The sequence below is a fragment of the Capsicum annuum genome, chromosome 6 (assembly GCF_002878395.1).
Source record: "Capsicum annuum cultivar UCD-10X-F1 chromosome 6, UCD10Xv1.1, whole genome shotgun sequence".
In the NCBI taxonomy this organism is placed as follows: Eukaryota; Viridiplantae; Streptophyta; class Magnoliopsida; order Solanales; family Solanaceae; genus Capsicum; species Capsicum annuum.
In genome coordinates, this window is record NC_061116.1 from 165,961,230 (window position 1) to 165,983,439 (window position 22,210).

Consider the following 22,210-nt stretch of genomic DNA (forward strand, 5'->3'; position numbering starts at 1 on the left):
TCATGAGCCTCCATCTTTATAAATAGTGCCTTGTGTGTTTGGACTTGATGAATGGCTCCTCTTTTATGCTCTAAAAACTGAGGATGGTTCATTCTTAAAGGCTTATGGTCCTAGGCTTAGCATCAAGGAAAGCATCCAAGCAACCTTCCACACACGGTATTGCTTTGTCTTGCTCAAAACCAGCCTTCCTTGCATATTCTTGTGCCCTCGGGGTAACCAAGTCTTGAGCCTTTAGTTGTTTGCCTTCAAATAATTCATCAAAATATAAGGAGACCATTTGACTTGTATCATCCTCCCTTTATTGAAAAAGATTCAACCTCAAATCCAAACCTTGCAAAACCGAAGAGAGAACAAATAAATGCAAACTTCTCATGGTATGAGGGTTAGGGTTAGCATAATAAATCATCTCAAAAGGCCAAGGTTGCACATATTTGAAGTATATCCAAGGATCCTTTGACTTAAAAATTAAAAATTCAATGAAAGATGCATAAAGGATTTGGTTATGGGATTCACCAACATCATCAATTCTATATTTAGCTCTCGGGTCAAATGGGAAGTGTGGCCATAGACACGGGTCTAGACAACACTACCCTTTCCATGGTCTCCACCCAAACTAAACGGTATACTCTATATAATAACATACATATCATCTAAGGAAAATAAAGAGTGGAGAAAGGTATCACTCAAGTCAACTTCTACTAAGATGCCCTCATGTGTGTACTCATTAGTAGTTTCCTAATTTTTACCATGATTACTCTCAACAATAAAGTCATACAAAGTATAAGAAGGAGTAGCTGACAAAACTACACATTCCTTACCCTTAAGAGTACTCTCATTTTCCAAGAAGAGATTTCCATCTTTAGGAGGAATATTGTCACGCCATAGTGGATTAGCATATAGGCTATAGCCTCCAAGGTAGGCTATACCATCCTTTTCATCACTAGGCTCATTAGGAGTGTTTATATCATTTTTAAACAAGACATTATACTTAAAGAGAGCATAATCTAATCCAGAGAGCATGATCTAATCCATAGATAGATTGGAAACACATGAGTTCTTCACTCTCTAAAAGACAATTATCAAATTTCAAAGAGCGTTCAAGTACAAGATTATCCCAAGAATAGCTCTCGGGTTCACTACTATTTTGTTAACCAACATATTCAAGTACTTCACTCACTTGAGTTTTATTAAGTACATCCCATAGATAATCAAGTGGTGGACAATTTTTACAAATAAGTTGGTCAATACCAATCACACAAGACGATGTACTTCCGTTCAATATATAGGCTTCAACACTAGGTGGACATAAATTAATCTTATAAGAAGAGTCAATTTGTTCATCAATAGGATAAATTAGTGTATCCACACTTACAACATGCACATCATCAACAATTGGCAAAGAATCAATAGACGATGTATTTTCATTCAACACATTGGCTTTAACACTAGGTGGACTTAAATTGATCTTACAAGAAGAGTAGATTCGGTCATCAATAGGATCAACTAGTGTATCCATATTCACAACATATAAATCATCCTCAAGAGGAAAAGAAAGAATGGACTCATAAATAGATAATCTACCACTCACACTCAATGGTCTACTAGCCATACAATCATCGTTCACATGCATAAAAGTGTAAGAGTTAGATATTTTACCTTGAAGTCCTTGAGCGAATTCTTCTTTACCTTGGTTTGGATCATGGTATCCCACTTTTTCCTTTGGAAATCCCTCACCACAAGGTGTTTAGACAAGAGGAGTTGGATTTTGTGGGAACAATTTAGGTATCAATTAGCGTAGCCTTCCAATGTGCCATTTCATATCTTCAAGATGGTCATTGATGCTATCACAATGTTCATTGAGGTGATAAAATAGCGCATTAAAATTATTGGAAGCCATGGTACCTACAAGAAAATACAAAAACAAACAAAAGAAAACAAACTAGTTAGTTCAAAAAAAGCCTCACCAACTCTCAATTTTGGTTTTACCTCACACTTGATTTTACAAGTGTTGAAAATTTGGCTTGTACTTCATGAGTGATTAAGGGATAGGTCTAATTTTGTACAAAATAGATTTTTGTTTGAGTTGACTCAAGGAAAAATTGCTTTTGAACTTGAACCAACAAGATACTACGAATTATAAAATGATAAAAGCACACAAAGAATGATGACACAAAACAAAAGGACTCTAAACTAATTATCAACCCAGTAGGTAGTTACTAGTTTGATAATTAGTGATAGAATCAACACAAAATAAACTATAAACAATAAATAGAAACTTATAAATCTAGTTAAGAAATCAATTTGGTTGTTACACTAGTGATGACGTGGCATCTTGTGATTGGACATCATTTTTCAAAATTTTCGAATACCAATTCTCTTGTTTCGGTCAAACACACTTAGGATAAGAAGAATTCAAAATGGATTGGTCCTTTCAAATGTACTTTCAATTGTACTTGCTTATCCCCTTGTCCCCTCTTCCTTTTTGGAATACTTAGAATATGCTAGGGAATATTCTTGTACAAACACTTAGTAAACTCTCTTTCTTCTCTCTTTTTGGATCAATCAAGCTACTTGAATATTCTTCTTTAACAAGATTTGAAGATGATGGATCAACAAGATCAATATTCAGGAGTTGATCACGGTTTGACCATTAGGCAAATGAACCCCAAATTCAATTTTTCTTTTACATCTAGGTTCCCCTTTTCAAACCAAGCACAAATATCAACAAATCAGCTACAAAAACGTCCAACCATCACAACCCACACGTTTCTACCTTCACAAAAGCTTCAAAAACGCCACAACAATGGTGGATTTAACTCAAAAATAACCAAATCTTTTTCCAAACATAGATCTAGACTCCTTAGGTACTAGGGAACAAGGATCTAGCACTTGAAACCATAAAAATAAAACAAAAATTAGTAGATCTAGGGTACAAGTTTCAGATCTACTACTTCAACACAAGAAACTACTTTTTTGTGATTTTTCTTGACTCTAGACTCTTTTTTTGAGAGATTTTCTTAGATCCAAGGCTTAGAGTTGTGGGAACAACTCTAATACATGGATCTTGATACCAAATGATACAAAAAACAAACTACTAAGACAAAATTAAAGACTAAAGAAACAAAACCAGCAAATAGAAGAAAAAGAGATGAAGCAGAACACACAAGAAACCATTGGATTTAACACAAAAAGAAGAGGTAATGCATTAAAGTAAAAGGATAGTTAGCGAGACATACACCAACACTAATGAATAGCACCAAGGTGAATATCAAACACCAAGACACACAACACCAATGGAGGATAACACCACACTCTTAGGTGGACACAAAGGGATTAACTCCTCAAGCACCAAACCTTTCTTGCCAAAATATCAACAAGAGTGATTCCACACTCAAAGATGACCCTAGTTTCAATGTCTTTTCTAAGACCTACACTAAGATGGATTTTCCACGCCCTACACTAAGGAAAGAAAATACAATTTGATTTTCACTCAATAAATTCATCAAAACTGAGGAAAATAGAAGCCTAATTGTCTATTTATACTTATACAAACAAAGACTAAAATACCCTTAATGGTGCTCCTTTGGAGTGTAAAAAAGGATTCTTAAAATACCATAATACCCCTAAGTTGATGCACGTTTGGAGTGTATACAAGACTGCCTTAGAGTATATTCAAGGTCCCTCTTCATATATTAGCAAGTACACTCTCTTAGATAAATGCCACATGCTCTCACGAGACGCCATCTTTATAAATGGTGCCTTGTATGTTTGGACTTAATAAATGGCACCTCTTTCATGCTCTCAAAATTGAGGATGGTTCATTCTTCAAGGCTTATGGTCCTCCGATTAGCATCAAAGAAAACATCCAAGCAACCTTTTACACACGGGATTACTTTATGTCTTGCTCAAAATGGGCCTTTCTTGCATATTCTTGTGCCCTTGGGGTGACCAAGTCTTGAGCCTTTAGGTGTTGGCCTCAAAGAAGTCATAAAAAGTTAAGGTGACCATTTGACTTGTATCATAATTAGGTCACATGTTGGACCCCAAATCAGTCTATATTGGGGTATGTCAGTTAGATGAACACTCCTATAGTTACAATTTAGTCTCAGTAATCGGTAAAGAACTCAGTCAGCTCTACAGAGACATGGCTATCAGTTATCAGTTATTCACCCATTAGAATTTAGTACTCAGTTTTAGTATAATCTCAGATACATAATGTATACTTATATGCATAGTATTGCATGTTCAGTAGTTACCATTTTGCATGTACTCACACCCAATTACTTCATGATATTCATTCATTCAGTTATCATCTTATGCATATGAACCCATAGATATCAACCTTACCATACTTAGCATACCAGTACATTCCATGTACTGATGCATACTCTCTCTTTTTCACTACGATGTCTCATATCATAGGTTTGGACGCGCAGGCTTATGACCGTACTTAGCAGCTCAAGCTATCAACACCAAATATAATGGTGAGTCCTTATATTTTGAGGATAGGGTCTATCTATTTCAGTATTTCATTAGTTCAGTCATTATATCAGTCAGAGTTAGTTGGGGGTTTGTCCCATCAACTCCATATTCAGACAGTTAAAGGCTTTCAGAATAGTATAGCCAGTTATTCAACTTTCAGATGTTATTATCAGTTATACTCAGTTATTATTTTAGTACTTTTAGAACCTTATGGCATTTTTAGATTTCTTCCACATATATATTTCAATATTATGTTCAATGCTCACAGTAGGTACCAGTCATGGATTAGCTTGGGGTCCTTCTGGATTATTAGTATTGTGTGATGCCTAGGGTGTAGTCTTGGGGTGCTACAAACTTGGTAATCAGAGCCTAATATTCTAAAGAGTCCTAGTGAGTCTAAAAGTTATGTCAAGTAGAGTCTTGTGCATGGGTGTGCAGCGCACCACACTTATGGACAAGAGGCTATGAGGCATTTTTAGGAAAAAGTTCATTTCTTCTAGTGTTCATATAGTGCTAGTGTTCAGAGTAGCTTTAATCACTCTAGCCCATTTTGTAGTAGCCCAAAATGAACTACCAGCTGTTGTTCAGAACAACCTAGTGGCCAATACTGCTGCAGCAAGAATTTGGGAATTCACCCGAATGAACCCTCCTTTGTTTTTAGGGTCAAAGTCTGAAGAGGACCCACAAGAATTCCTTGACATGGCGCAGAAGGTAACAAACATTATTAGGGTAATAGCTAGTGAGAGTGATGAGTTAGCTGCCTCTCAATTACATGATGTGGGTCATACATAGGTTAATCAGTAGAAGGTAGATAGGGGCACAGATGCAGGGTCCATAGAATGGGAAGAGTTCGCTACTGCCTTTCTAGATAGGCTCTTTCCATTCTAATTAAGAGAGGCTAAGGTGTTAGAGTTTATCAACCTAAAGCAGGGCAACATGAAAGTGAAGAAGTATTCCCTTAAGTTTACTCAGTTGGATAGGTATGCTCCTCATGTGGTAGCTGATAGCAGGTCTAAGATGAACAAGTTTATGTCTAGTGTGTCTGATAGTGTGGTCAAGAAATGTAGGACTAAAATACTGATTAAGGAGATGGACTTAGCTAGGTTGATGGTATATGATTAGCAGATTGAGGAATAGAATACTAAGGAGAAAGAAAGGGAGAACAAGAGGGCTAGAACATGTAGCTTTAGTTTTGCTTTGCCTAAGTCAGAAGGAGAAAACTATCCTTAGTTCCGCCTAAAATCTTTAGTCCCAGATTCATCCTTAGTCAGTGCTCCGGTGCCTAAATTCAAAAATGGTAATAAGGATAGGGCGCCAGGCTATAAATCTCAGGATAGTATTAGCAGTGCTCGAATAAATCCTCTTTGTTAGAAGTATGGTAGAAATCATCAGGGTATCTGTAGAGCGGGAAGCAGTGTATGTTTTGGGTGTGGCAAACCAGGTCATAGAATCAGAGAGTGGCCTCAGGTGGGTTTTCAGAGTCAGCATAATCATCCCCCAGCTCAGTTCGGTTGCCCGTCTCAGCAGGGTGTGACTTTTAGTGCCACCAGTGGGCACACCTAAATAGGCTCTATGCACTCTAGTCCCAACAAAATCAGGAAAGTTCTCCTTATGTAGTCTCTGGCATGTTACAAGTTTACCATTTACATGTTTATGCTTTGCTAGATCCAGGAGCTTTTTTGTCCTTTATAACTCCTTATATAGCTGTCAACTTCAGATTCAATCCTGAAATCTTAGCAGAACCCTTCTCAGTATCTACCCAGTGGATAAATCTATTATAGCCTGGTGGGTATACAAGAACTATCCGGTTGTGGTATCTCTGAAAGTTACTTCAACAGATTTGGTAGAGTTAGAGGTAATGGATTTTGACGTCCTTCTTGACATATATTGGATCCATTCATACTATGACTCAGTTGATTATAGAAGAAGAGTTATCTATTTTGAGTTCCCAAATGAACCTATCCTTGAATGGAGGGATAGTACCATAATACTTAAGGGTCAACTTATTTCATACCTTAGAGTGAGAAAAATGATATCCAAAGGGTGTGTCTATCATTTTGTGTGATTCAAAGACTTATCCGAGACTCTTAACCTTTAGTCAATTCTAGTCTCAAGTGAATTCCTAGACGTGTTTCTCAAAGATCTCTCTAAAATTTTACCTAAAAGGGAAATTGACTTTGGAATAGACCTTCTTCCTGATACTCATCCCATCTCTATTTGCCATATAGAATGGCTCCAGTTGAACCTAAAGAGTTAAAAAAATAGTTAAAATACCTCTCAGACAAAGGATTTATCAGGCCTAACATATCTCCTTAGGGTGCACCAGTCCTGGTCGTGCAATAGAAAAATAGTTCTCTTTGAATGTGTATAGACTACCATCAGATGAACAAAGTCACTATCAAGAATAAATACCCATTTCCTAAAATCGATGACTTGTTCAACCAACTTTAGGGTGCCAGTTATTTTTCTAAGATAGACCTCAGATCCGGATATCATCAGCTCAGAGAATGTGACATTTTGAAGCTATCTTTCAGAACTCACTATGGTCATTTCAAGTTTTTAGTCATATTATTTGGTCTTAACAATGCCTCAATAGTTTTCATGGACTTGATGAACTGCGTGTCCAAGAAGTACTTGGATATTTTCATCATAGTCTTCATAGATAACATCCTTGACTACTCCCGCAGTGAACATGATCACGCAGACCATCTCAGAGTAGTATTACAGACTCTCAAAGCCCTAAAGTTGTTTGCCAAATTCAGTAAGTGCAAATTTTGGCTAAGATCAGTATCTTTTCTTGGTCATATCATTTCTGATGATGGCATTAGAATTAAGTCTCAAAAGATTAAAGTAGTGAGAAACTGCCTAGACCCATCTCTTCATTAGATATCAGGAGTTTTTTGGGTTTGGCTAGATATTACCAATGCTTTGTTAAAGGATTTTTGTCTATTGTATCCCCCATATCCAGATTGACTCAAAAAAAAGTCAAGTTTCAGTGGTTAGATTCTTGTGAGAAGAGTTTTCAAGAGTTGAAGACTCGACTCACTACAACCCTAATTTTAACTTTGCCCGATGGTTCAGATGGATTTGTTGTATATTGTGATGCTTTTAGCCTTGTCTTGGGATATGTTTTAATGCAGAAGGGTAAGGTTATGGCCTATGCCTCCAGATAGCTTAAGCCCCATGAAAGAATTTATCCCACCCATGATCTTGAATTAGTATCTGTTGTGTTTGCCTTAAAGATTTAGAGGCACTATTTTATGGGGTGCATGTTGATGTATTCATAGACCACAAAATCTTGTAGTATGTGTTTTCACTGAAAGACATAAACTTACATCAGAGAAGATGGTTAGAGTTGTTGAAAGATTATGACATGAGGGTTCTGTATCATCCAAGCAAGCCTAATGTAGTGGTAGATGCCCTCAGTAGGTTGTCCATCGGTAGTGTTGCGCATGTTAAGGATGGTAAGAAGAAGTTAATTCAGGAATTTCATCAGCTTGCTAGACTAGGTGTCCATTTGGTTGATTCATCTGAGGGTAGTGTATAGGTATAGAATAGTGCAGAGTCTTCTTTAGTTTCCTAGGTAAAACAAAAGTAGGATAGAAATCCCAGTTTAGTTAAGCTAAAAGAGTCAGTCAGAGACCAGAAAATGGAGGTTTTCTCTGAAGTAGGAGATGATGTGTTGCGTTGCTAAGGAAGGCTATGTGTGCCATAAGTGGATGTCATGATATAGAGAATTCATGTAGAAGCACATGGTACGCGTTACTCTATTCATCTAGGGGCTACTAAGATATACCATAATTTACGAGAGATCTATTGGTGGAGTGGGATGAGGAGGGACATTGCAGAGTTTGTGGCTAAGTGCTCTACATGTCAGCAGGTTAAGATTGAACATCAAAATCCTAGTTGTTCCATGCAGGAGTTTAGTATGCCCACATAAAAGTAGGAAGAAGTGAACATGGACTTTATGATGGGTTTGCCTCGTACTCGTCGTCAACATGACTCGATTTGGGTGATTGTGGACAGGATAACCAAATCAGCCCATTTCTTGGCAGTTCATACTTCTTATTTAGCTGAGGAATATTCTAGGCTCTATATCAGAGAGTTGGTTAGGTTGCACGGTGTCCCATTGTCCATTATTTCTGATAGAGGTACATAGTTCACCTCTGATTTTTGAAAAGCTTTTTCGAAGGGTCTTGGTACCAAAGTTCACCTCAGTACAGCCTTTCACCCTCAGACAGATAGTTAAGTAGTAAGGACCATTTAGACCCTTGAGGTTATATTTAGATCATGTGTAGTCGACTTTAAGGGTATTTGGGATGATCACTTACCTTTGGTGGAGTTCGCGTATAATAATAGCTATCATTCTTGTATTCAGATGGATTCGTTTGAGGCTCTTTATGGGAAAAGACATATATCTCCTATTGGTTGGTTTGAAGTAGGTGAGGTTACGGTAGTGGGCCTGACTTGGTGTTTGATACTGTAGAGAATGTGCAGTTAATCAGAGAGAGGCTTAAGGCAACCCAGAGCAGACAAAAATCTTATGCAGATATAAGAAGAAAAGACCTTAAATTTGAGATCGGTGATTATGTGTATTTGAAAATCTCTTGCATAAAAGGGATGAAGAGGTTTGGTCAGAAGGGGAAGCTTAGTCCCCGATATATTGGTCTTTAAAGAATACTGAGTCATTTCGATAAGGTAGCTTATGAGGTTGGGTTGCCTATAGACTTAGCATCTGTGCACTCAGTGTTTCATGACTCCTTCATAAAGAAGTGCAAAGTTGGCCTCGATATTTCAATGGCATTATTTACGATCTTTTCGGCCTTAGATTGTTAATTTTTAAATTGATTCATGATCAGGGATGTCAATAGGTCATATTGGGTGAGTTTTGGAATTTTTGGACATCGTTTGAGTCATGTTTGGATGGCCAAAATAGCAAGACAATGCGATCTCGACACATCGCGTTAGCTATCATATCGACATCATTGATGCGATGCATCGATAATTGGATCGACACCATCGACGTGGCACGTCGCCTGCCGCATTGCTGGACATATTTTGCTTATTAAATTTTGAATTTCTAAGGCCAATTAGGTCCTTTTTCCCTCACTCAATTAAGCTAAAACACGAAATTATAGCTCCCAAAAGGAAAAATTCACTTATTATCTCAAAAAATCCACTCAAAAAATTAACCTTAGTTCATCAAGCTCAAGATCAAGTTCCAAAAAATCACCAACAATTCCCATAAAAACAACAGTCAAGGTATGTTAGGTGTTCATTCTTGGGTTTCCTTCTACCCTTGAATTTTAAGAACTCTTTTTAAAACTATAAGTTTTTAGATTCATGATTTACATGCGCAAATTGAGTTGTATTCATGATTGTGTTGTTGTATGGGTTTCAATTCTAGATTTAATTGTAAGTTTCATGAACAAAAGATAACATGTATGTTGATTAATGCAATTCCCATGTTAAAACCCTTGAAATTGCAAGTTTAAGTTGTAGTTATAATGCTTATGTGTTGTTCATTAACATGTGCATTAATCATACTCCCCAAGTGTTTGATAAAATGTTCATATGAATAAATTATGCATGGTAACCTATTATTGTGTTGATAAATTTGTGATATGATTTTATCTATTATGCTATCGAGTCCTGGGAGTATTTACTTAGTTGCAGTGTTATAGAATAGTCTCAATAATGGTTAAGAACGGTAGTACTCAGTCAGTAATAAAACTCAGTAAAATCAGTTAAGTTTAGTCAGTCAACATGATCAATATCTGTTCTGTCAATCCTAGTATAGTCTAGTGATCAGTTCAGTGTCGATTTAGTTGAGAGTAAGATTCAGCACCGAGCAAACCCAGGGATGGGGGAATTTCTGCCAGCAGAGGGTTTGACCCTTAGTAGCAGTCCCTCCATTACAGAACTACATAGACAGCGTAGGGTAAGTCATTCTCCTACCAGACTAAGGTTAACGCCATCATATATACATATTTCATGAGTCTTCCTACCATATTAGGGTTGACCCAGTATTGTTGTATCCCGTGGCAAGGTGATAACACCCTTCCAACTGGGGTTACAGGTTGGACTCCAAATCAGTTTATATCGGGGTATGTCAGTTAGATGAACACTCCTACTCTTACAGTTCAGTCTCAGTATTCATTAAGGAACTCAGTCAATTCTACAGAACCATGGCTATCAGTTATTAGTTACTCAGCCATTAGAATTTAGTACTCAGTTTCAGTATAATCTCAGATACATGATGTATACTTATATGCACATTATTTTTTGTTCAGTATGTTCAGTAGTTACAGTTTTGCATGTGCTCACACCCAGTTATTTCATTATATTTATTCAGTCATTTATTATCTCATATATATGAACCCATAAATATCAGCCTTACCTTACTTAACATACCATTACATTCCATGTACTGATGCATACTCTTTTTTTTGTGCTATGATGTCTCATTTCATAGGTTCGAATGCTCAAGCTCCTGACTGCACTTTACAACTTAGGCTATCAATAGCAGATATAGTGGTAAGTCCACATATTTTGAGGACAGAGTCTATCTATTTTAATATTTTAGCAGTTCAGTAGTTATTTCATTCAGATTTAGTTAGAGGTTTGTCCCATCAACTCCATATTCAGACAGTTAGAGGCTTTCAGACTAGTATAGCCAGTTATTCAGTTTTCAGATGTTATTATCAGTTATACTGAGTTATTATTTCAGATTTTGAGAGACTTATGGCATTTTTAGATTTCTTCCGCATATATATTTTAGTATTATGTTCAGTGCTCACAGCAGATACTAGTCATAGGTTAGCTTGTCGTCCTTCGGTATTGTAAGTATCATATGACACCTAGAGTGTAGTCTCGGGGCCTTGCAACTTATGACACCTAATATTTTGTAATTTTATGTTATTTCTTTTGTATTTTAGTTTTATTTATGTTTTGAATTGGTCTGACTTCATTCTAGATGTCTTGTTTTATTACTATTATTACTTGTTGAGAATTTTGTTTTTTCTTTATTAGTTTGGGTGATAGGCTTACTTATCAAGACTAGTCCACGATAAGTACCGTCATGATTCATTTTTAGGTCATGATTAATTGGTATCAAAGAAGCTAGATTCATTAGTCTCATAAGCTTATGAGAATTATGTCTAGTAGAGTCTTATATATCAATACGTAGACATTCATATCTATCTTCAATAAGCTATAAGACATCTTTAGGGAAAACTTTTCTAATTTGATTCATTATTGTACATGTTGTTCATATACAATATTCTAAACTTGTATTCCATTCTTTTTTATGCAGATAGTGACAACTAGGTCCTGAGAGGCTAGAGATGCTAAGATGACACTCAATATAGGAACCTCAATTTTAAGAATGAGGCAGGGGATGTGGTTGGCCTAGAAGTAGAGAATGGGCACGAGGAGCTGCCCCCAGCTAGAGGACATGCTAGAAAGGCCTTTCTCAATCTCGAAGTTATGTATTCCATGGATAAATATTAGATAGAGGGTTTGGAGTCACTCAACTTCTAAAGAGTTCAGTCGACACTCTAGTGCTTCAGGGTCTTTTGGTTCATAACTTGACTTGTTTAGAGGGTGTTCCCTTGAGTGTAACTAGTATTCCTCAAACTTTGAGTGATATTACACAATCGGTATTGGCATATACTTATGGTATTCCTATGTTTGTACAACCATCATCTATAGTACCCCCACTTGTAGATTCTTTGCCTACAAGACTCAATATTCCTCTAGTTACTTCGGGTATAACTATGTCTTCTAATGATCAAAAGATATTTGAGAAGTTCTTATTCTCTAGGGTCTACCCAAGTTTAGTAGAACTATTGGCGAGGATGCCTACTAGATTTTAATTGATTTCTAGGAGAAGTTACATAATCTTGGATCCCTTGAGTCGTATGGAGTTGCTTATACTATATATTAGTTGAAAAATGTGTCTAGGGATTAGTGGAGGTCACTTTCTAGTTGTAGGCCTTGGAGTTTGAATTCTATGACTTGGACTCAGTTTTTTGAGGCTTTTTAAAGAGGTTTGTGCCATATAGCTTGAGAAATCAGATAAGAGATGAGTTTGATCATTTGGAGCAAGTATCCATGTCTATTTTTGAGTATAAGACACATTTTTACACCTTATCAATATATTCAACTATTAGCATCTCCATCAAATTAGAGAGGATTCAAGAGTTTGTGAAGGGGTTATATGGTACAAATCAGTTGGCTATAGCCCAAGTGGTAGTTTTAGGGGCTTCTTTTTAGAGTGTTATTGAGCATACCAAAATGAATGATTCTATTATTTAGGCTACTCAGGGAGGCACTGAGAAAGTGCATTGTTAGGGTGAGTTTAGTGCACATATCTCTCGAGGTAGAGATTTCTTTAGTATAGGTTTCCATGAGTATCATAGTAGGTCAATTCAATACATATTGTAAGGATCATGTGGTATGCATTTACGCTCTGCAGTTTTTGGTAGTCGGGTATCATATCATACGGGTGGAGGCTCCAAGACCAGTTCTTTAAGGTAAAGTGATCATTTTAGTTTATCTACCTCTTCTCAAATTGCGTCAAGCCATAAGGGATGTTTTTATGTGATAAATTTGTCGCTATGGCCAAGGATTTCCCTCGATATGTTTATGGACCGACTCTAGAGGGTTCTTTGCTTTATCTTTGTCCTACCCTTATTTCTACAGTGAAAGATGGTTTATAGAGTGGTAAGGGTGGTGCTAATGATGCTAGAGGTGTTAGATTTAGAGGTAGGGGAGCATCTGGAGGTGGTTGTATGGTTACTCAATTTGAGAGCAGACATGGTCAGTGTTATGCTATACTTAGGAGATCCAAAATGGAGGTATTTCATGCATTTGTTAACGATATCATTTTAGTTGCTATAGATCTGCATTCATGTTATATGACCCTGGTTTTACATTCTCCTATGTGTCTACATATTTTTCTTTTGGTTTAAATATTGTAGTGATCCCTTTTCTATGCCTTTTCATGTTTCTACCCCTATAAAAGATTTTTTATTGGTGGATTGGGTGTATTAATTTGTGTGGTTTTCTTTGTAATCCATAAGACTTAGGTAGCTTGATTATCTTAGATATAGTTTATTTTAATGCTATATTGGGTATAGATTTAGCCTCTATTATTCTATGTTGGACTGTCATTCCAAGACCGTGACCTGAGCTGCACCGGGTGTGCCAAGGTTAGCTTGGAAGGGTATGCTTAGTTCAGGTCCAAAGGATGTTATATCCTTTCTACCTACTCATCACATTAAAGAGAGGGTGTTTTTTTTTAATTTGGCTTATGTCCATAATACTAATATTGCCTCACCGCCTCCTATGAATTCTATTCAGGTTGTTCATGAGTTCATGGATCTATTTCCTATAGATTTACCTGGTACAGATTATGATATTAATTTTTCTATTGGTGTGAAGCCAAGCACCAAGCTCATTTTCATTCCTTCCTATTAAATTAAAGAGGTAGTTCCAGAATATGTTGAGTAAGGGATTCATTAGACCTAGTTTATCTCCTTGGGGTGATCTTATTTTGTTCGTAAAGAAAAATAATGGTTCTATGCATATATTTATTGATTATAGGCACTTAAATAAGGTAACAGTTAAGCAAAAGTATCCTCTTTCTCGCATTGATGATCTTTTTGACCAGCTTTAGGGTACTTATGTGTTTTCCAAGATTGATTTGAGATCTGGATATAACCAATTAAAGATTTGAGCTTTGGATATTCTAAAAATGACCTTTTGGACTAGGTGTGGTCATTATGAGTTTTCGGTTATGTGTTTTGGGTCGAATAATACCCCTACAATGTTCATGGAGTTAATAAACCAATTATTTTAGTCGTATCTCAACTTTTTTGTGATTATATTTATAGATGACATCGTGGTTTATTCCAAGAGTGAGGATGATCATGTGAAATATTTGAGGATTGTACTTCAGAGGTTACGTGATGAGGAGTTGTTTGTCAAGTTTTCCAAGTGTGAGTTTTGGTTGGATTCTATTCCTTTCTTGGGTCATGTGGTGTCCAAAGATAGTATTATAGTTCATCTGGCCAAGATAGTGATGATTTATGATTGTCCTAGACCTATTTATCCTACCAATATTTGTAGTTTTATGGGCTTGATAGGTTATTATCGATATTTTGTAGAGGGTTTATCGTTTATTACAACTCCTTTGACCACGCTGACTCAAAAAATAGTGGTATGTAGTGGCCAGATACATGTGAAAGTAGCTCCTAAAATCTTAAGGAGTTGTTGACTTTGCCTATAGAGGGTGTGTATTTTACTATGTTTTGTGATACTTCTTGTGTTAGTTTGGGCATGGTGTTGATGCATGAGTGTAAGGTGATTGCTTATGCCTCTTGTCAGTTGAAACCTCTTGAAAGAAATTACCCCATACATGATTTGGAGTTGGCAGCCGTAGTGTTTGTGCTTCATTACTTGTATGGAGTTCCTTGTGAAATTTTCTCGGACCATCCTAAACTTCAATACTTCTCCAGCCAGCGAGATCTTAGTATGAGGTAATAATGTTGGCTTGAGTTACTTAAGGATTATGAACTCACTATTCTTTATCATTCAGGCAAGGCTAATGTGATTGCAAATGCCTTGAGCTAGAATTCGACTAGTATGGGGAGTTTAGCTCATATCTTGACCCAAGAGTAGCCTTTATCCTAGGAGATTCAATGTTTATATAACCAAATGGTTAGGCCTGATATTTAACACTTGAGGTATTTTAACCTTTGTTGATGCTAAATTTTCTTTGGTAGAGCAGATCCGAGATCACCAATTTGTTAATGATAGTTTGAGGGTGATCCAAGATAAGGTGTTGAAAGGTAAGATTAAGGCAACATCTCTTGATTTTAATGGTGTTTTAAGGATTGGAGCTTGAGTTTGTATTCCAAGAGTTGGTGAATGGGTAAGATTGATTTTAGAAGAGGTGCATTGCTCTAGATATTTTATCCATCCAGTGGTGACTAAGATGTATCATGATTTGAAGTAGCTTTATTAGTGGGATGGTATAAAGAAAGATGTGGCAGACTTTGTAGCTTATTGCTTATGTTATCAGCAGGTGAAGGTCGAGCATTAGAGATCGGGTGGTTTCCTTAAGAGATTACTCATTCCTGAGTAGAAGTGGGAGAGAATCACTATAGACTTCATAAACGGGTTTCCTATAGTTCTCGTGGTTCTATGATCAATTGGATCATCGTGGATCGATTGACCAAACTAACCTATTTTATACCGATTTAAATTTCCTTCAGTGTTGAGAGGTTTTCTCGTATATATTTTTAAGAGATAGTTTGTTTTCATGGGGTAACCATGTCTATTATCTTAGAAAGAGGCTCAGTTTTCACTTTTAGATTTTGCCAGACATTTCAGGAGGAGTTGGGTACCCAAGTTAACCTTAGCACAAGTTTCCACCCGCATACCAATGGTCAGTTGGAGCAGACTATTCAAGTTTTGGTGGATATAGTTTGACATGTGTTATGGACTTCAAAGATCAGTAGGATCAGCATTTTGCCATAGAGGAGTTTGCTTATAATAATAATAGCTACCATTTGAGTATTGAAATGACACCTTTCATGGCGTGGTATGGTAGGACTTGTCGATCTTCTATTTGTTGGTTTGAGACCGTAGACATTAGATCCTGTGGTACAGTCTTGCTTTGTGAGTCTTTGGATAGGGTTTAGATGATTCAAGATAGGCTTCGGGAAACCTAGAGTAGACAAAAGAGTTACGTGGACCGTAGGCTTTGTGCCTTTAAATTTGGGATTGATGATTGTGTCTTTCTTTATGTATCAATCATGAAGGGTATGATTAGGTTTAGGAAGAGGGGAAATCTTAGTCGGAGGTGTATTTGACCATTTGAGATTCTTTAGATAGTAGGGGAGGTTTCTTATGAGCTGGCCTTACCTTAAGACTTTTCAGTCGTTACTTCATATTTTCATGTATCTATACTTCGATGATACATTACTGATGAGTCTTATTGCGTCTTTGGAATTCAGTTCCATTGGATGAAAGGTTGTCCTTGGTAGCGAAGACAATGTTTATTTTAGCTAGACATTTTGGACAGTTCCACTAGGTTCAAAATATCGAATTTGGGTTAGTAGTGGGGTTGATCAGATTCAAAATCTTTATTTTGTATTTCAACTCTTCATTTGAAAAAATAGTGAAAAGGGGTTCTCAGGGGTTAATTTATTGAAAAAATATTTTTAAAAAAAATTGACTTCACCATTGAGTCTGGAACATAAAAAATGGCCTGATAACATATACAATATATTTCTTTCAGGTCCCAAATAAATCTCGAGGGTCCATTCGGAGAATTCAAAAACATGTAGAATTAGTATTTTTGTTGATATCTGGTGCAAGCTCGATCCTTCTTTGCGAATGTAGGCCTCTGTCTGCAAACACAGAGAAGGATATTTTCCTTCTTCGCGAATGCTATGAGGCTGTCAGAAATGCGAAGGCTTGAATTATCAGCCTCCGCGAACACGAAACATTGGCCGCGAATATGAAATCCATTTTAGTGGCATGGTCAGCATCGACCCTCGCAAACGCGAAGGGTTGACCGCATTCGCGATGTACTATTCATAGAATAGTATATAAACCTTATTTTTACAATTTTCACCATTCTTTAACCTTCGAGCTTCAGAAAGAGACAATGTCTTAAGGTTTTCTCACTATTCTTGCTTAGGTAAACACCTAAATCATATTTTCTTTATTTTTCATTGATTACATCCTCGAAAATACCTTTTAATCATAATTTGAAATGAATTTTGAGGATTTTATCAGTAAAGCTTAATAATAATTTTCCTTAATTAGGACCTCATTTTAACCCATTTTTGCGTGGGTTTTAAACTATTGACTCCAATAACTTTGGGAAATGTATTTCTAAAAGAAAATTTTAATTGTATTCTTTTTATTTTTAAAATTATTTTTCAAACTCATTTTGGACCCAACTCACATATGGGAATATGAGTATCTTTAGCTTTTTTTCTTAATGCATATATGCTATTTTGGAATGTTTTAGTTGATTGAGAGATCATTAAAAAAGGAAAAGCTCCGTGTTGAATATCTTAGGCTTGGATTTCGTCATTTTAAGGTAGGTTATGGCTTTACTTCTTTCAAATTGAATTGGGTAGTTAATAAATCGGTAAAGCATACTATGGATGGGGAAAAATAACTATGGAATTTAAATTTGGAGATTATATTATTGTTGTGTGCCTAAGTGGGGGCTTAAATTTTGTTGTTGTTGACTTGTGATATTTGATATTGTGTATTGCCCTTGTAGGGGCTTTATTTAATATCATTGGTCATTAATAGTTTTGTTGATTGCCTTTATTCTAGATATGCTGTCTGTGCGGGGCAATTATTATTTTAGGCCTTATTGAGTATTGGTTGCCTTTTCATGATAGAAATGTCCGAGTTAGAGGTTGATATGATATTAATGATGTCTTACATGTATATTTATTCCAATGTTACCTAATTTGAATTGATAATCATGAATTGTGGACATATTAAACTAACTTTTGGGCCTACTTATATACGTGTTGAATGAATTGAATATCTTCATACTAATTTGATTGTGAGCATTACATTCTCATTTCATACATATACATTCATGAGATGTCAGTACCATTAAGGAATAATATTTTTGAAAAAAAGTGTGACATTTTTATATAGACCCTCTCTGTGACCACGAGCCGAATAGGTGGATTAAGATATAAGCTATGAGTTATAGTATATGTGTTGCGAAACCCCCATGAATCCTACCTTGGGAGCTTCGAGCTCGGTAGGTGTACATAGAAAGTCATGTGATAACTTTTACCATTCATCTCATCCTCACTGCATAACATTACATTGCATATGCATCTTTCAATATCTTTAGTTTTTCTTGACTTGTGTTTAGTTTCAGTATATTCTTCTGTATATCTGTGTTGTTATTTAGTTTCAGTATATTCTTCTGTATATCTGTGTTGTTATATATATATATATATATATATATATATATATGTAGATATATATAGATATATATTAGAACTATTAGTGGAAACGATGTGAGCTACCATTTGGAACTTTTTTGCCTGCAGTTGACATAATCATAGTGTTATTTTACTTATATTATTATCTGTTTTGCTCAATCGCCCTATGATACCTATTGAGTACAAGTGGATCGTACTCAACCCTACTATTTTCTTTCAGTGCAGATCCGAGTATGAATACAGGATGCAACAATTGATTTCGTGCTTATCTGAAGAGTGATCGAGGTACTGGCGTGCTTTAGGACTTTAGAGCCGACTCCAAAGTCCCTCTCACCTATTTTAGATGTCTTACTTTTTTTGCAGAGACTAATTTTCATATTTTAGTATTCCTGAGTTGTATTTAGATGCTCTACACTTATGACATCAAGTTTTTGAGGATTTCATGTTATTTCTTTAAAATCTCCATTCTATATATGTTTTTAGTTGGCATGACATCATTCTAGAATTCTCATTTTGTTATTATTGTTACTTGTTGAGAATTTTAATTTTTCTTTATCAGTTTGGGTGATTGATTAATTTATCAAGGCTGAGCCGTGATAAATGTCAATCATAACCCATTTTTAGATTGTGACAATTATCATTGGTAAATTTGCTATTGTGGTTTTATACTATTTTATATTTTTGTATATGTATATTTTGAAAAAGAATAGAGAAACCAACCAAATGAAATAAAATAAGGAAAAATTATGTGGTGCGTATAAAACGACTCAGTGTATTGTATGTGATTACTTGTTTCCTTAGCTATTTCTTAATATGGGATCCTATATACAAAAAAAAAAAGTAGTGTATATACCGTTTCTAATTAAAAGTAAGATTTTTTTCTCACTTCTCTCACCTAATTAAAATAAAAAAATTTCTCTCACCTAAAAGTAGCGTATAAGGTTAATTTTTCATTTGGGTATTGTTGAATTTTCTAGCTTTATCTTCATCAGTATTTTTTTAATTTTCACCGAATTTCGCCATATTAGTGTTGATTAGGCTTTCAAGTAATTGTTATGCTTGAGTCAAATGGCTGACAAAACTTTTTTTAACAGTGTTTTTTATCTATATATTTATATATACATATAAATGTATTTGATGCACATTTTTTGCTATGTATATGGATATTTTTGTATAACTATATATGTATACAAGTTTGTTTTGTGTTGGTCACATAACATATGCATATACATATGTATATACGTTTGCTATGTTTTAGTTCATATATACATTATGCATATACATATGTGAATACATCTGTTCTGTGTTTGTGCATGCATACATACATACATACATACATACATACATACATACATATATATATATATATATATATATATATATATATATATATTGTGTATTCGTACAAATTTGAATAGGGTATTAATGCATTCATGATACTCAGATTTACTCACGTAATCTTTCAAGATTTGAATTCTAATACTTAATAATAATTGGGGATGGTAGAGAATAATGGAGGACGTTGGAGAAAATAAAGGAAGTGTATCACTCCCCTTTTATTTTTTTTATCTTTAAACGTAACTAAAATAGTAACAAAACTTGTTAGTTAATATTTGTATATTAGAGTCCTAAGTACATCAATCACTAACCAAAATCTATAAAATGTAATTATTAAAACTTAGACTAAGAAATTAGGTTAGATGATAAATAATAAGAAAAAATACAAGAAGTAGCAAATTTAAGTATATAATTAGGCTAAGTAGCAAAACTTTAAAAAATATTATGTGGGATAGAAACAATAATAATATTTTAATGATTTATCCTCCCTTATTTTTCTTTTTTTTTTCTCTCACTTATATCTCTACCTTTTTTTCTCTTTCTTTTCTCTTGTTAGTTTTTTTCATTTTCTCTTTTTTTATAATCATTTTTTTATTTTGATTTCTTTTTCTTTTTTATTTTTGTCTTTTCATTTCTCTCTCTCTCCTGTTTCTCTCTTTTTGTTCCTTTTTTTTTGGTTTATCTCTTTATGAATTTTTCTTTTTAATTTTTTAATTTTTTCTTTCTTATATTTTTATTTTTCTTTTCCTATTTCCGTTTTCTTCTTCTTCTTTTTTTAAATTTTTGTTTTTTCGTTTTTCTCCTTTCGCTTTTATTTTTACTCTTCTATTTCTAGCTTCTATTTTTTTTTTCTTTTTTTTTTCTTTTTTTTTTTTTTTTTTTTCTTTCTCATTTTCTTTTGTTTCTATTTTTTATTTATTTTGTATTTTTAAAAAATATGGCTACGTCGTGCACAAATCATGTATGATAATGAAAATACCACAATCATTTATTGCATTTGTATTCGCACCATTATTTATATTTTATATTCGTTTATACAATTGTATTCGTATTCTATAGTTCACCTTTATATTTGTATTTTAACGTTTGCACTTGTATTTGTAGTTTATAGTTTGCATTTGTATTTTATAGTTTGCACTATCATTTATATTTTATATAATTCAAACTTGTTTATACAATGATACATATAGAAATGATTTATGACATGACCCGAATCAGGATATGTCGTAATGGGCATCTCAAGTCTAACAAGGACCGAAGATCACCCCCGATTTCCAATCCAACCAACCAATAAATCACAATTAAATAATCAAATCCATGTCTATTCCATAACATACCCAGGTCGACAGTTTGCCCATACAAAGCCTCTAAAACAAAAACAAGAATATCCAGTCGAGACATACCCCCAAGCATAGCCAAAACCAATATCCAAGTCTAAACCAATAAAGACAAAAGAAACTCAAAACAAGAAACGGAGTCTTCCTAAGTATGAAAGCTCACCACTTCAGGTAAACATAAGCTGTCCCTGAATCCAAGTCACTAAGCAGGAGGTGTGATAGTATAACCAGCACTTGCATTGCGTAGGGATACAACGTTCGAGGATGATTAGTGGTTGGAGCGCTATTATGTAACTCAAGGATAAGGATAATATAATGCCAATAGTTCAAAACCAATTAACCAATGCACATGACCTATATAGTACATATATACATATTTATATATCATGCCTGGGTAGGGAATAGGATTAGCATGAACTTTCAAAATATTAACCTAGGTTGTGTAGCATAACCATCATATAATAAGGCACCCACGAGCTATATGGATCCAGCTCTCCCTTAACTGAAAGGGCCCCAATGCATGTAGTCGCACGAATCAGAGAATATCCATAGTCGTATATGCCTATATGGGGGACTCAAACCTCCCGGAATAATCAAGGTGACTTAAGCACCAATACATGTATTATGGGGGACTCGAACCTCCCATTCATATATTCATTCAGGGGACTCGAACCACCCGATCATAAACACATCCGCACTGGCTAGCACGATTTCTAGTGTTAGTCATTCGGACTCTACTTTCACGGCCCTGCTAGACATGCCACTTTAAAGCCCAATTTAAAACCATCATTTCACATACACAACCATTAGGCCAATTACTTACCGAAGGCACTTCGTTGGTATCGTCATAATAATACCACTTGCAAGCGTACAACATGCCATTACCATTATCAATCAACCCATCATTCATTTGACTTTGGGACTCGGACCCATTGTCTAACAAAGACATTGATTCAATTCAAAGTTTAGGGACTCGAACCCATTATCTAGTAGAGACATAAACCAATTTAATAGTTAAGGACTCAAACCCTTTTAGCCAATTGAACCACC